Genomic DNA, 11,578 nt, shown 5'->3' with positions numbered 1-11,578 from the left:
ACAAAGTAGGGGGAAAAGGACTATGGTGTCCCACCACTGCAAGGGCAGAGAGAAGGATGAATGTGTATAATGCAAGGACAATGAGTGAAGAACTATAGACATCTTAGGTGTATGATTTGAGAATGAATAAAATTTTCACACAGAAACCAAAATTTCAACATGGCAGTCGTCACTTAGAGAGGCTTTTGCATAGAGGATTACACATATCAAACAATACTGTTTGACAGCTGTTGAGAGCTTGAGCGTGTTGAGAGGTGCCTTGAACTCCTTTAAAAAGTCTGAAAGGGGATCCCACTGTTAGATAATAAGCCAGGATTTTGAAGAATAAGATTGCAAATTTTGAAAATCTATGCAAAGGAATATATTCCATAAACTTCCCAAAAGAGCAAAAAGTTCCAGTCCAACCCTTTGCTTCAAAATACCTCTCCCAACATTTTCAGAACTGAACATAAACAAATATAAAATACAAAAACTCACTTTTTTCTAGGTCATGTTCTGAAACTTGGGGAAAGTCTGAACAAATAATGATTTGTCCTTATAGTGTTGAAGAACTGCTCCTATAGGCAGCCATGTAAAATCAGAACCTAAAATAGAGAAAAAATATATCCGATTTTAAAATATATTTCAAAAGTGGCAATATTAACCTCTGGTTTATATCCAGCTTGCAAAATAATTTGCAGGACTACAAGTATCTCCATATGCATGAGATGAAGAAATTAAAAATCATTGTGCAATGGTGTCATCATGTTAAAGTTTTATTTTATGCCAGAAATAAAATCTGAGGCATATGGAGGAAAGAAAGAAACGGAAGCATTTCAGGACAAAATACCTAACCTTTCAAATCCTCTTACTGCAGTGTAAATAAAACAAATTCAAATATTGTGGTTATTAAAATTGTAGAAAGATATGAACATAGTTTAGATGTCAGTTATCAGTTGGATATTGTCAGAGTGCTATGTACTACATGGCTGTAGATTTGCCGCCTTATTTCTTGTAATGGAGGTAGCCTACTGAAATGAACACAATATAGTCATGGTCAAGCATCCTAAAAACAAGCTCTGAGAGATGCCTTTAATCTGAATATCTAATTATGCAAAATCAATTATTAGGCTTATTTCACATGTTAATCGCATCCCACACATCAAATGCCAAAGGCCTCAGCTGTGTTCAACTAGTTTCAAAATGCCCAGCTTACACCTTACAGTATTTCTAAGAGCATTATCCACTTTCAACACAAAATCTTGCATCACCATAATATTCTGATGAAGCATAACGTAAATTAAATTGAGTTGCAAAATAACTAAAAGGACACTGTACTCTCAGTGGGTACCTCTACACGTGAAATTATAAGGTGCAATAAACTCCAGCACAGTTTGCACTGGATTATATTGATCCTGGGTGCAGCACTTACACATGCGCCTGGGACTGCAGAACCTTGAGCTTGGGCGGAACAGCCCTAGCTGGCAGGGGGCCTTTGGGGTTAGCCTGCCAACCTAGGGCTGCTCTGGCCTGATTCAGTGTGCTGTGGTAGGGCTGGCTCAGCAATGAGGGTGCTACAATGAAGGGCTATCCAACAGGCAGCCCTGTGCTGTAGCACCCTCATGCCCCAGCTAGTCCTGGTCACTGTCTACAAGTGTGTTGCAGCAGAATAAATAAGGTATACATAGTAGGATATCACTTGTGTTGGGCAGTATGATCCAATGGTGGCTTTAATTAGTTTACTCTGGCCTAATAGCACTGCATAAGTAGATGCTGATGCTCATTAGTCAGATCCGCAATAAACGTCTTGTGTAGATGCTCCCAGTGTTATTCATTATGAGTGACTGAGATGGGTTCATAACTCTTTTACACATCTGTCCTATCAAGACTGTGTGCTTAATTTTATACACAGTGGGTACATCTACATGTGCCATTAAGGTCAGAAATGGACATCTGCACATGTGCTCAGAAGCACAGCAGTTTGAGCTGGGGCAGAGCAGCCCCAGGCTGGCAGCAGGCTTGGGGGCAGTGGGGGTGGAGATCAGCCCCAGGCTTTGGTGGCAATGTCAGGCAGTGGAGGGGCTGGCTGGGGGATGAGAGTCCTGCAACTGTGGAGTCATGTAGCTGACTCCCTGAGCCTGTCCTCCCCGGCTCAAACTGCTGTGGTCCTGGACAATGTCCACACATGCATTTCAGCACAGTAAATGACTCTGCCATAGGATAGTACTGTCCCAATGGCGGAGTTAATTAATTTACTGTGTCCTAATACTGGCACATGTATAGATGCTTTACTGCAGAGCTAATTAATCAACTCTGCAATAAAGCACACATGTAGATGCACCCAGTGAGATGTTCTACTGAGTTCAACCTCCAGCATGTAAGGTTAAGCATATGCAAACATCTCCTTGGAAAATTCCATTCTGTTGTATTTCAACCAATAAAGCTTCTTTTTTTATGTATCTGAGGATGCCACAGAAACTCATCTTCTGCACTAGCAAGTGACAGGATTCAGGTGAAGTTTGCCACAAAGTAAACACAAACAGTTTCCACTGTATCATTGGTTTCAATTATATCACATATCCCTTCACAATCTATATTACAAATAGATGAATTAGAGATCCATTGTCCAATTCTTGTTTATATTCCTCATTATGTTTATCTACTACTGTTTCAAATGGCCAACTAAGATTATAATCACCAGAAGTAGTGAAAGAAAGAAAAACTGTTACTTTGTGTATCTGATGTTTTATTCATAGCCACTTCCTGTACTTTCTCATTTTCATGAATTTTACAAAGTGCAACAGATGGGCAAAAACATTTAGAATGGTTGGAAAAACTTGCTTAAAAAACCACAAAAATGGTCATGGAGACTCAGTGACAGCTGTGATCCTCAAAATAACTTTTATCTTAAGTTGTTTGAAAAGAGCTATGTTTCAAGTTGACTGTGTCCCTAAACCAAAAAAAAAAAAAAAAGTTTGGGGGCATTATTCACTCTTTGAGTTGCATTAAATGAACACTGGCCATGAGCCAGTGGTGGTAGAAAGCCTGTCCTGGTTGAGTGAAAGTGGAATGGAAGCCCAGTGCTGTCAGCTATATGTGTAAAGCTGGTTAGGGCAGATCTAGCTAAGAAGCAGATGGGAACAGGACACCCAGAAGATGCTGTGATCTAATAGAGCTATGACATTATGCATATTCAAACAGTTTGATCCTGGTCCACCCCCCAGTGTCATTATCTGACTAACCAGAGGGCAATGTACTTAAGATTCACATAGCATAGACAACAGAAAGATGTGAGTTTTGCTAATCATGTTCAGCAATGTTTAACTTAGATGCCAGACTAGATTTATCAAGCCTGCAGGAAAATTTAAGTTATATCTCCTTCCAGCAGCCTATATCTTTGAGCTGCAGATAGGGTAGTTTGTTGTTGCTCCCTGATCACCTTGGAATTTTCATGGGAAAGATGTGGCTTTTCAAACCTGGAGCAGAGGAGGTGCTGCTCCAGCACGTCTCACCTTCACTCTGTACTTGCTTTGTGCTGGGCTTCTCCTAGTCCAATAACAGAAAAAGGGTATGCACCCTGCACATTAAGCTATTAAATTTCCTACATCATGGCTCCCAGTGCCTATGCTGAATATCAGGTTCCATGAACATAAACTGTGGACTGAATTCAGCTTGCTACAGCTCTCAGTTTAGTGTTAGGTCAATTAAAAGCAGGACTTTACATGGGTGCTAAAATGTTTTGTTTAAATAGGACAGTTCTTCCCAAAGTTGGGGATAATTTTTGTTACCACTTTCCTGAGCAGAAAGAAGCAAGGAGACACTTCTGCTATTACAGTGCCAAATGGGTGGAGGGGTGGGGGGACAATTCAAAGTATTATGAAAGTGGTCAAAAATTACATGTAACTGTAAAAATAAGGGAAGCTGCAGAGTTGGGATCATATCCTAAAAAATATACTATCTGGAGTGGAGAAAGGAACAATTCTATATATTTGAAGGGCTTAGCCCATCTGCCTGTCAGTAACGTTCTTGGAGAACTCTGACTGATTGTCTCCCCATACTGTTGGGAGCATGGGGTTGGATGCAGGGCGGGGGGTGAGGGGCCGGATGTACAGCCAGGGGGGTAGCAAATGCCCAGACATGGAGTGGTGGCAGCGTGGGGCAGGGGGAGCAGGACAGTGGTGGGGAATCTGGCTGGACAATGGGGTGGGGGGAGGAGCGCAGGGCTGGACACAAAGCAGTGGGGGAGGGGTGCACGGTCAGAGGCAGAGTGGCAGCAGCATGGGCTGCTGGCTGAAGGTGGTGGCGGCTGTGTGCAAGCTTCCCTTCCTCCCACCCCACCCCATCATTCTTTACAAGCAATTCACTAGTAATAATATAATAAGAGCAAGTTTTATATAATGCATCAGACCTTAAAATGGTTTACACATGACATACAATTATCTCAAATGTTTTACAAATGGGGAAACTGTGGAACAAGAGAGAAAGACTGAGGGACCTGGACCTCTTCAGCCTCTGCAAAAGAAGGCTGAGAGATGGTCTCGTGGCCGCCTACAAATTCATTAGTGGGATGCAGCAAGGGATCAGAGATGCTTTGTTCACTAGGGCACCTCTTGGGGTAACAAAGAACAATGGTCACAAACTGACAGAGAGCAGATTTAGGCTAGACATCAGGAACAACTTCTTCATGGTAAGGGTGGCCAAAATTTGGAATGGGCTTCCAAGGGAGGTGGTGCTCTCCCCTACCTTGGGGGTCTTTAAGAGAAGACTGGATAGGCATCTGGCTGGGGTCCTCTGACCTCAGCATGCTTTCCTACCTAGGCACCCAGAGAGTGGTGGTGGATGGGTCATTTTCAACATGGAGGGATGTGGGCACCTGGGGAGGAACAACCGGCACCATACCTACAGCCTGGGGAACTCCCTTCTTGTCAGTACAGAGGCAGAGAAGGATTTTGGAGTCATCGTTGACTCCAAGATGAACATGGGCCGGCAGTGTGGGGATGCAGTCAGGAAGGCCAACTGCACCTTGTCATGCATCCACAGATGCATCTCAAGCAGGTCCAAGGGGGTGATACTCCCCATCTATGCGGCACTGGTCAGGCCGCAGCTGGAGTACTGCATACAGTTCTGGGAACTGCACTTCAGGGCAGATATGGACAACATGGACAGGGTCCAGAAGAGGGCCATTCGCACGATCAGGGGGCAGCAGGGCAGGCCCTACGAGGAGAGGCTACGGGACCTGAACCTGTTCAGCCTCCTCAAGAGAAGGCTGAGGGGGGATCTAGTGGCCTGTTACAAACTAGTCAGAGGGGACCAGCAGGCATTGGGGGAGCCCCTGTTTCCTCGAGCACTGCCAGGAGTGGCCAGGAACAACGGTCACAAGCTGGCAGAGGGTAGGTTTAGGCTAGATGTCAGGAGGTGCTACTTCATGGTCAGGGCGGCTAGGATCTGGAACCAACTTTCAAAAGAAGTGGTGCTGGCCCCTACCCTGGGGGTCTTTAGGAGGAGGCTAGAGGAACACCTTGCCGGGGTCGTTTGACCCCAGTACTCTTTCCTGCCATGGCAGGGGGTCAGAGTTGATGATCTGCTCAGGTCCCTTCCAACCCTAGAAACTATGAAACTGATCAACATCAGGTAAGCAGCTCCGTAAGTAACAATAGAAGAGCAATGTTAAAAGCATCCCAATATTCAGATCTCCACAGAATAAGGCCATCATCCCCTTATTTTAAAAAAAAAGGAAACCCTTCTGTCTGGTATCCAAGGATTTTTTAATTGAAATGTGAAATGTTAATAATTCGGGGAAGTAATTATACCTCTTGTATGAGAAACCACAAGCAGATGTCTTTCTGAATGGATAGTAATCCTGTTGTTTCAATATTCTTGTGTGGACATGAACACATGTGTAGCACATGAATCCTACTTTGTGATGCACCATAGTCCATCCTTTTAGCCATGAGCCCAAACTGTTTGACCTTTTTAGCAGAGTAGCTGAGAAAAGAAAGGAGCAAGGAGGAAAGAGAGAGACATATCCTATCCCAGTGCAAAAATCAAATTAGGATCCTGGAGAGCTTTGGGACTATGTGGAAGGGACGCCTCAGCAGGGAATAGTTATATGCTAGTTTATTGCTTTTAAAATCATTGAGACATCTATGTTGATATGAAGGTTGATGAGCCAGAAGAAGAGGAACCTGTAGGGCGTAATGTCTAATTCTTTCCCCTGTACTTCCACTGAGTACACCATCCATCATTTCCTTGGTAGGAGTAGGCCTATACTGTATTGCTCCATATTGTTGTTTAAGCTGTCACATTGCCAAAACTTACGGAATTAAAGACCCAGTGAGACTTTCCTACCTCTGCACCATCAAAACGGAGGGCCCAGAAGGATCTCAAAGGACAAGCTGAGCAACTAAGCTGTTTGGATGTTTTTGCAAGGCAGGATCTATGCTCTTAGCCTCCTCTTGCCAGAATGCAGAGTTACATCACAATGCCCTGTGAGGGGGCATCATTGTTCCTATAGCAACAGTAACACCACAAGGAGGAAATCAAGAGTAGATGGGCTAATGGAAAATGAGGCATGCCATCTATATCTGGTTCCCACACCTCCAGTGTGCAAAGATAGAAGCTGCAATAAGGCTACCTCCTACCTGGGGAAGGGTGAAGGTGGGCAGAAACATAGCAGCAATGTGGGTTTTTTGGTTTTTTTTATTAGAACCTTGCATACCTCAGGTGATCATAACAAGGCTGCTTATTGCTGCCTGTTCCTTCTTTATCTGTGTTTCATATATAGTAAATTCTTTCCCACTCCATTCCCACCCTCCCAGGCCTTTTTAAATAAGCCCAGATCCTGTTGCTCTTAAGCCACACAAATAACCCTACTGAATTTGTTATGCAACGTGTTGTCTTATCAAGGCAAATGGGACATATGTATCACTTTGTAGCCTCTTTTATGAAGAATATCACTAATAACTGAGCATACTATTTGAACAAACAAATCTGCTTCTACAACAAGTTTGTGATATTCGAAAGCATTATTTTATGGATGGTGAATGTGAGGCACAGAGCTGGGAGGCAACTTTCAGGAAGTCAGTGGAAAATCCAGAAATAGAACCATAGTTTCATAGTTTCTAGGGTCAGAAGGGACCTGAGCAGATCATCTAGTCCAACCCCCAGCCATGGCAGGAAATAATACTGCGGTCAAATGACCCCAGCAAGATGTTCACCCAACCTCCTCTTAAAAACCCCCGGAGTAGGAGCCAGCACCACTTCTCTTGGAAGTTGGTTCCAGATCCTAGCCACCCTGACCGTGAAAAAGTAGCGCCTCCTGATATCTAGCCTAAACCTGCCCTCTGCCAGCTTGTGACCATTATTCCTGGTCACTCTTGGCAGTGCACAGAGGAACAGTGACTCCCCCAATGCCGGCTGATCCCCCCTGACTAATTTATAACAGGCCACTAGATTCCCCCTCAGCCTTCTCTTTTGGAGGCTGAACAGGTTCAGGTCCTGTAGCCTCTCCTCATAGGGCCTGCCCTGTTGCCCCCGATCATGCGAGTGGCCCTCCTCTGGACCTTCTCCATGCTGTCCACATCCCTCTTGAAGTGCGGCACCCAGAACTGGACGCAGCACTCCAACTGCGGCCTAACCAATGCCGCATAGATGGGAGGATCACCTCTTTGGACCTGCTTGAGATGCATCTGTGGATGCATGACAAGGTATGGTTGGCCTTCCTGAGTGCCTCCCCACACTGCCAGCCCATGTTCATCTTGGAGTCAATTATGACTCCAAGATCCTTTTCTGCCTCCGTGCTGACAAGAGGGGAGTTCCCCAACCTGTAGGTATGGTGCCGGTTGCTCCTCCCGAGGTGCATCACCTTGCACTTGTCTGTGTTGAATTCCATCCTATTCACATCTGCCCACCCTTGTAGCCTGTCTAGAACTGATTGAAGCCTGATGCTTCCTTCTAGTGTGCCCACATCCCTCCACATCTTAGTGTCATCAGCAAATTTGAACAGGGTGCTTTTTACCCCCTCGTCCAAATCACTGATGAAGATGTTGAACAGCGCGGGCCCAAGGACCGAGCCCTGCGGAACCCCACTGCCCACGTCCTTCCAGGTTGAGAAGGACCCATCCACCACCACCCTCTGGGTGCGGCCCACCAGCCAGTTGGCAACCCATTTGACTGTGTGGGCGTTGACACCACAGTTCCCCAGTTTATTAATGAGAAGGGGGCGAGAGACAGTGTCGAATGCCTTCCGGAAGTCCAGGAAGACTATGTCCACTGCTACCCCTGCATCTAATGATCTGGTTATCTGGTCATAGAAGGCCACCAGGTTGGTCTGACAGGACCTGCCACTGATGAACCCATGTTGGTTGCCCCTAAGCATGCAGTCCCCTGCTGGCCCCTCATGGATGTGTGCCAGCACAATTTTCTCAAACAGCTTGCCTAGGATTGAGGTAAGACTAACTGGCCTATAGTTTCCTGGGTCCTCCTTCTTCCCCTTTTTGAAGATGGGAACCACGTTGGCCCTCTTCCAGTCCTCTGGGACCACACCAGAGCACCACAGGTGCTCATAAAGCCGTGCCGGGGTCCTGCAATGACCTCGGTCAATTCCTTTAGGACTCTCGGGTGGAGATTGTCCGGGCCGGCTGACTTGAACATGTCCAGCCCCTCCAGAAGCCCCCTAACTAGTTCCTCGCTAACCTTTGGCCCAGGTGTGCCTCCCCTGGGGCCTGAGGGTGGCCCAGCAGGGAGGTGGCTGTTCTGGTCCCTACTTAGGAAGACAGAGGCAAAGAAATCGTTAAACATGTTAGCTTTGTCATCTGGTATGACGACCATATTTCCCAAGGCGTCTTGCAAGGGCCCCATGTTACCCAGGACCTTCTTTTTACCCCCTGTGTATTTAAAAAAGGACTTCTTATTGTCCTGAATCTGAGAAGCTAGTCCTAATTCCACCTTTGCCTTGGCCTTCCTAACTGCCCCCCTACAACACCGAGCGACTGCAGAATACTCATCCCTGGTAATGGCCCCTTTTTTCCATTGGGTATATGCCTCCTTTTTAGCAAGGAGACATTCCCAGATGCTTTTGGTGAGCCATGGAGGCTTGTGTGTTCTCCTGCTCCCTTTGATCCCTTTGAAGGTTGGGATTACCTTCCTTTGAGCTTGGAGGATTGCCTCCTTAAGGAGCAACCACTCTTCTTGGACATCTGGCTCTCCTCCCCTCTGGGACCTCAGCGCATCCCCAACTATCCTCCTTAGCTTGTTGAAGTTTGCCCTCCTAAAGTCTAGGGCTGCTGCCTTACTGAATGCTTTTGCCACCTTGCGCTGGATGGTAAATTCCAGCAGGCGACGATCGCTGTCGCTGAAGTGGTCGAGCACCCGCAGGCCCCTCACTAGGTCATCACCTGTGGCCAGCATTAGGTCCAACAAAGTGTCCCCCCTGGTGGGGCTGTGCACCTCCTGGGTTAGAGTGCAGGACCTCCATCTATCTAAGAAGCTACGTGAGTGGTCAAACCTGGCTGACTGCTCCTTCCAGCAGATATCCGGGAAGTTCAGGCCCCCCATCACTACCACATCTTTAGCCTTCACTACCTCTGTGAGCTGACCTAAGAATTCCTGGTCAAGCTCTTCTCCCTGGATGGGAGGTCTGTATCTCTGCAGTTAACCAGTATCTCTGCAGTTGCTTTTGCATGGCATGGGAGAAAACAAATCAAGATCAGGTCTCTGCAGGAAAATTTCTCCTGCCTAGGCTAAGGCAAAGACAATAGGGCAGCATGAGAATTAGAACCTAAGGGGGAGGAAGGTAAAAGATGAGAGTGAACAGTTACTTGGGAACTTAATGTAGGTCCAACTAGTTGTGTAGGTTAAATGAATGGTACTCAGTATTTTTAAAATCTGTTTCTATATATGTGCCTAAAATACAGATATGTGCCTAAAACACACATACATACACATCTATTTACATGCCTTACACACTTGTACATACACATCATACATTTCTGAGCTGAAATGAAGTTATTTTCTGGTTATCCTCTGTAACTTGCTGTAGTTTTCTCCTGAACATGCACTGGGTGCATCTACACATCCACCCAACTGTGCAGTTGTTACTGCGTAGTCATTTATTACTTGCTTTAGCATATACTAAATATGCTAACAGTTGTTACTGCGCAGTCCTGGCAGTGCATGGGTCATTTCTGTCAAACTACTGAGCAGTAGCATGTTGCTACTATGCATCAGTTTCAGGGTCACTGTTCATGCCTGCCAATGCTATGTTTCCATAGTGATGAGCTACGTTGCTGTAGCTCATTGCTATGGGAACGTAGCATCTCACGTACATGTGCCCATTATCACATTTATTGTTGTAGGATCAGTTCCTGAAGCTTTTACTCATACCAGGTAGAAGTTGTACTGGTTGACTGGGATTTGTGTGAACAATGACTATTTATGTCAGATCCTGAACCACTCTCGCACTGCCAAATTATAAGGTTGAATGATACGGTGCTGGGAGCTGGATCTGGCCACTCTCAACCAAATTTGGTTGAGCACCCCTGTTCTAGCCCATTTACTATCTTGCTCCTGCCCATCTCTTGCTACTGTGAAATCCTTCTGTGTTTTCAAAATGATTGGACTGCTCTGAGTTCATGATTTGAAACAATTGTAAGCAAGTATGAGAGCTCACTGTAGTGAATTCAGTAAGATTACAAAAGACAGGTTATTTGGCTACAACACAGCTAAGTAGCAAAGGTGGGATAAGGGAAGCTCTCCTGACATATTCAACACATTCAGAGCACTTTATGTAGGGCTGAGATACTACATTCACAACCATACTCATGAGGGAGAAAAAAGACTAGAAGAAACCAACTGGAGAAGGGTGATTGCATAAGGAATCTAGGCACTGTTGGATAGCCAAGGGAGACAGAAAACATGTACAATTTATATAGCTGAGGGTTTACTGATGTTTTCCTGACTAGTTCTAGGGATCTGTAGTGGGTTATGTGCATGGCCTAAATCAGGGCTAGACCATTCATAATGTTTATTGGGTTCAGTAAAGACAGTCAGGCCTGAATGAGAAGAACTAAATGACTTTTATTGTGGAACAGTGGCAGGCTAGTCTCTGCAGTGCCCTGGTCCCTACCCAACCAACTACTCTTCAGTCAACCAAGGGGTCATCTCCCAAATCCCAGCTTCCTGAGCTTTCCACTTGAGAGATTCTTTCTGAATTATAATGCCATTGTGACGGTCTCAGTTTGACAAATGTCTATCCTTTTGCCTAATGAGCTGAGCTGGGCACAGTGACCAGGGGCTAAGGAAAGGCAGGACTGGCCCCAGTTCAATAGCCTGGGGAAGTGGATGCCTTGCACCAAGTTAAATAGTTAACACATGTTAAAGAGTTAACATGTGTTAAGCAGAGGCCTGGGGGAAGGGGGCATAATGGGGAGGGGGCTGAAGTAAACACTGACCAGGAAGGCAGTGAGGCTGAAGTTGGTTCCTTATTCCCAGTTCCTTATTCCTGGTTCCTGTTTCATTTTTCAAAGCTAATTTTTACACAAGTCAAGATTGTTATTAATAAATTAGATGTGCTAAAGAGTTAGAATTTCATCAGAAGTAT

This window comes from Crocodylus siamensis, chromosome 4, assembly GCF_052110815.1.
Source record: "Crocodylus siamensis isolate JL-2025a chromosome 4, ASM5211081v1, whole genome shotgun sequence".
Classification (NCBI taxonomy): Eukaryota; Metazoa; Chordata; order Crocodylia; family Crocodylidae; genus Crocodylus; species Crocodylus siamensis.
Note: the sequence above shows the minus strand (reverse complement) of the source record.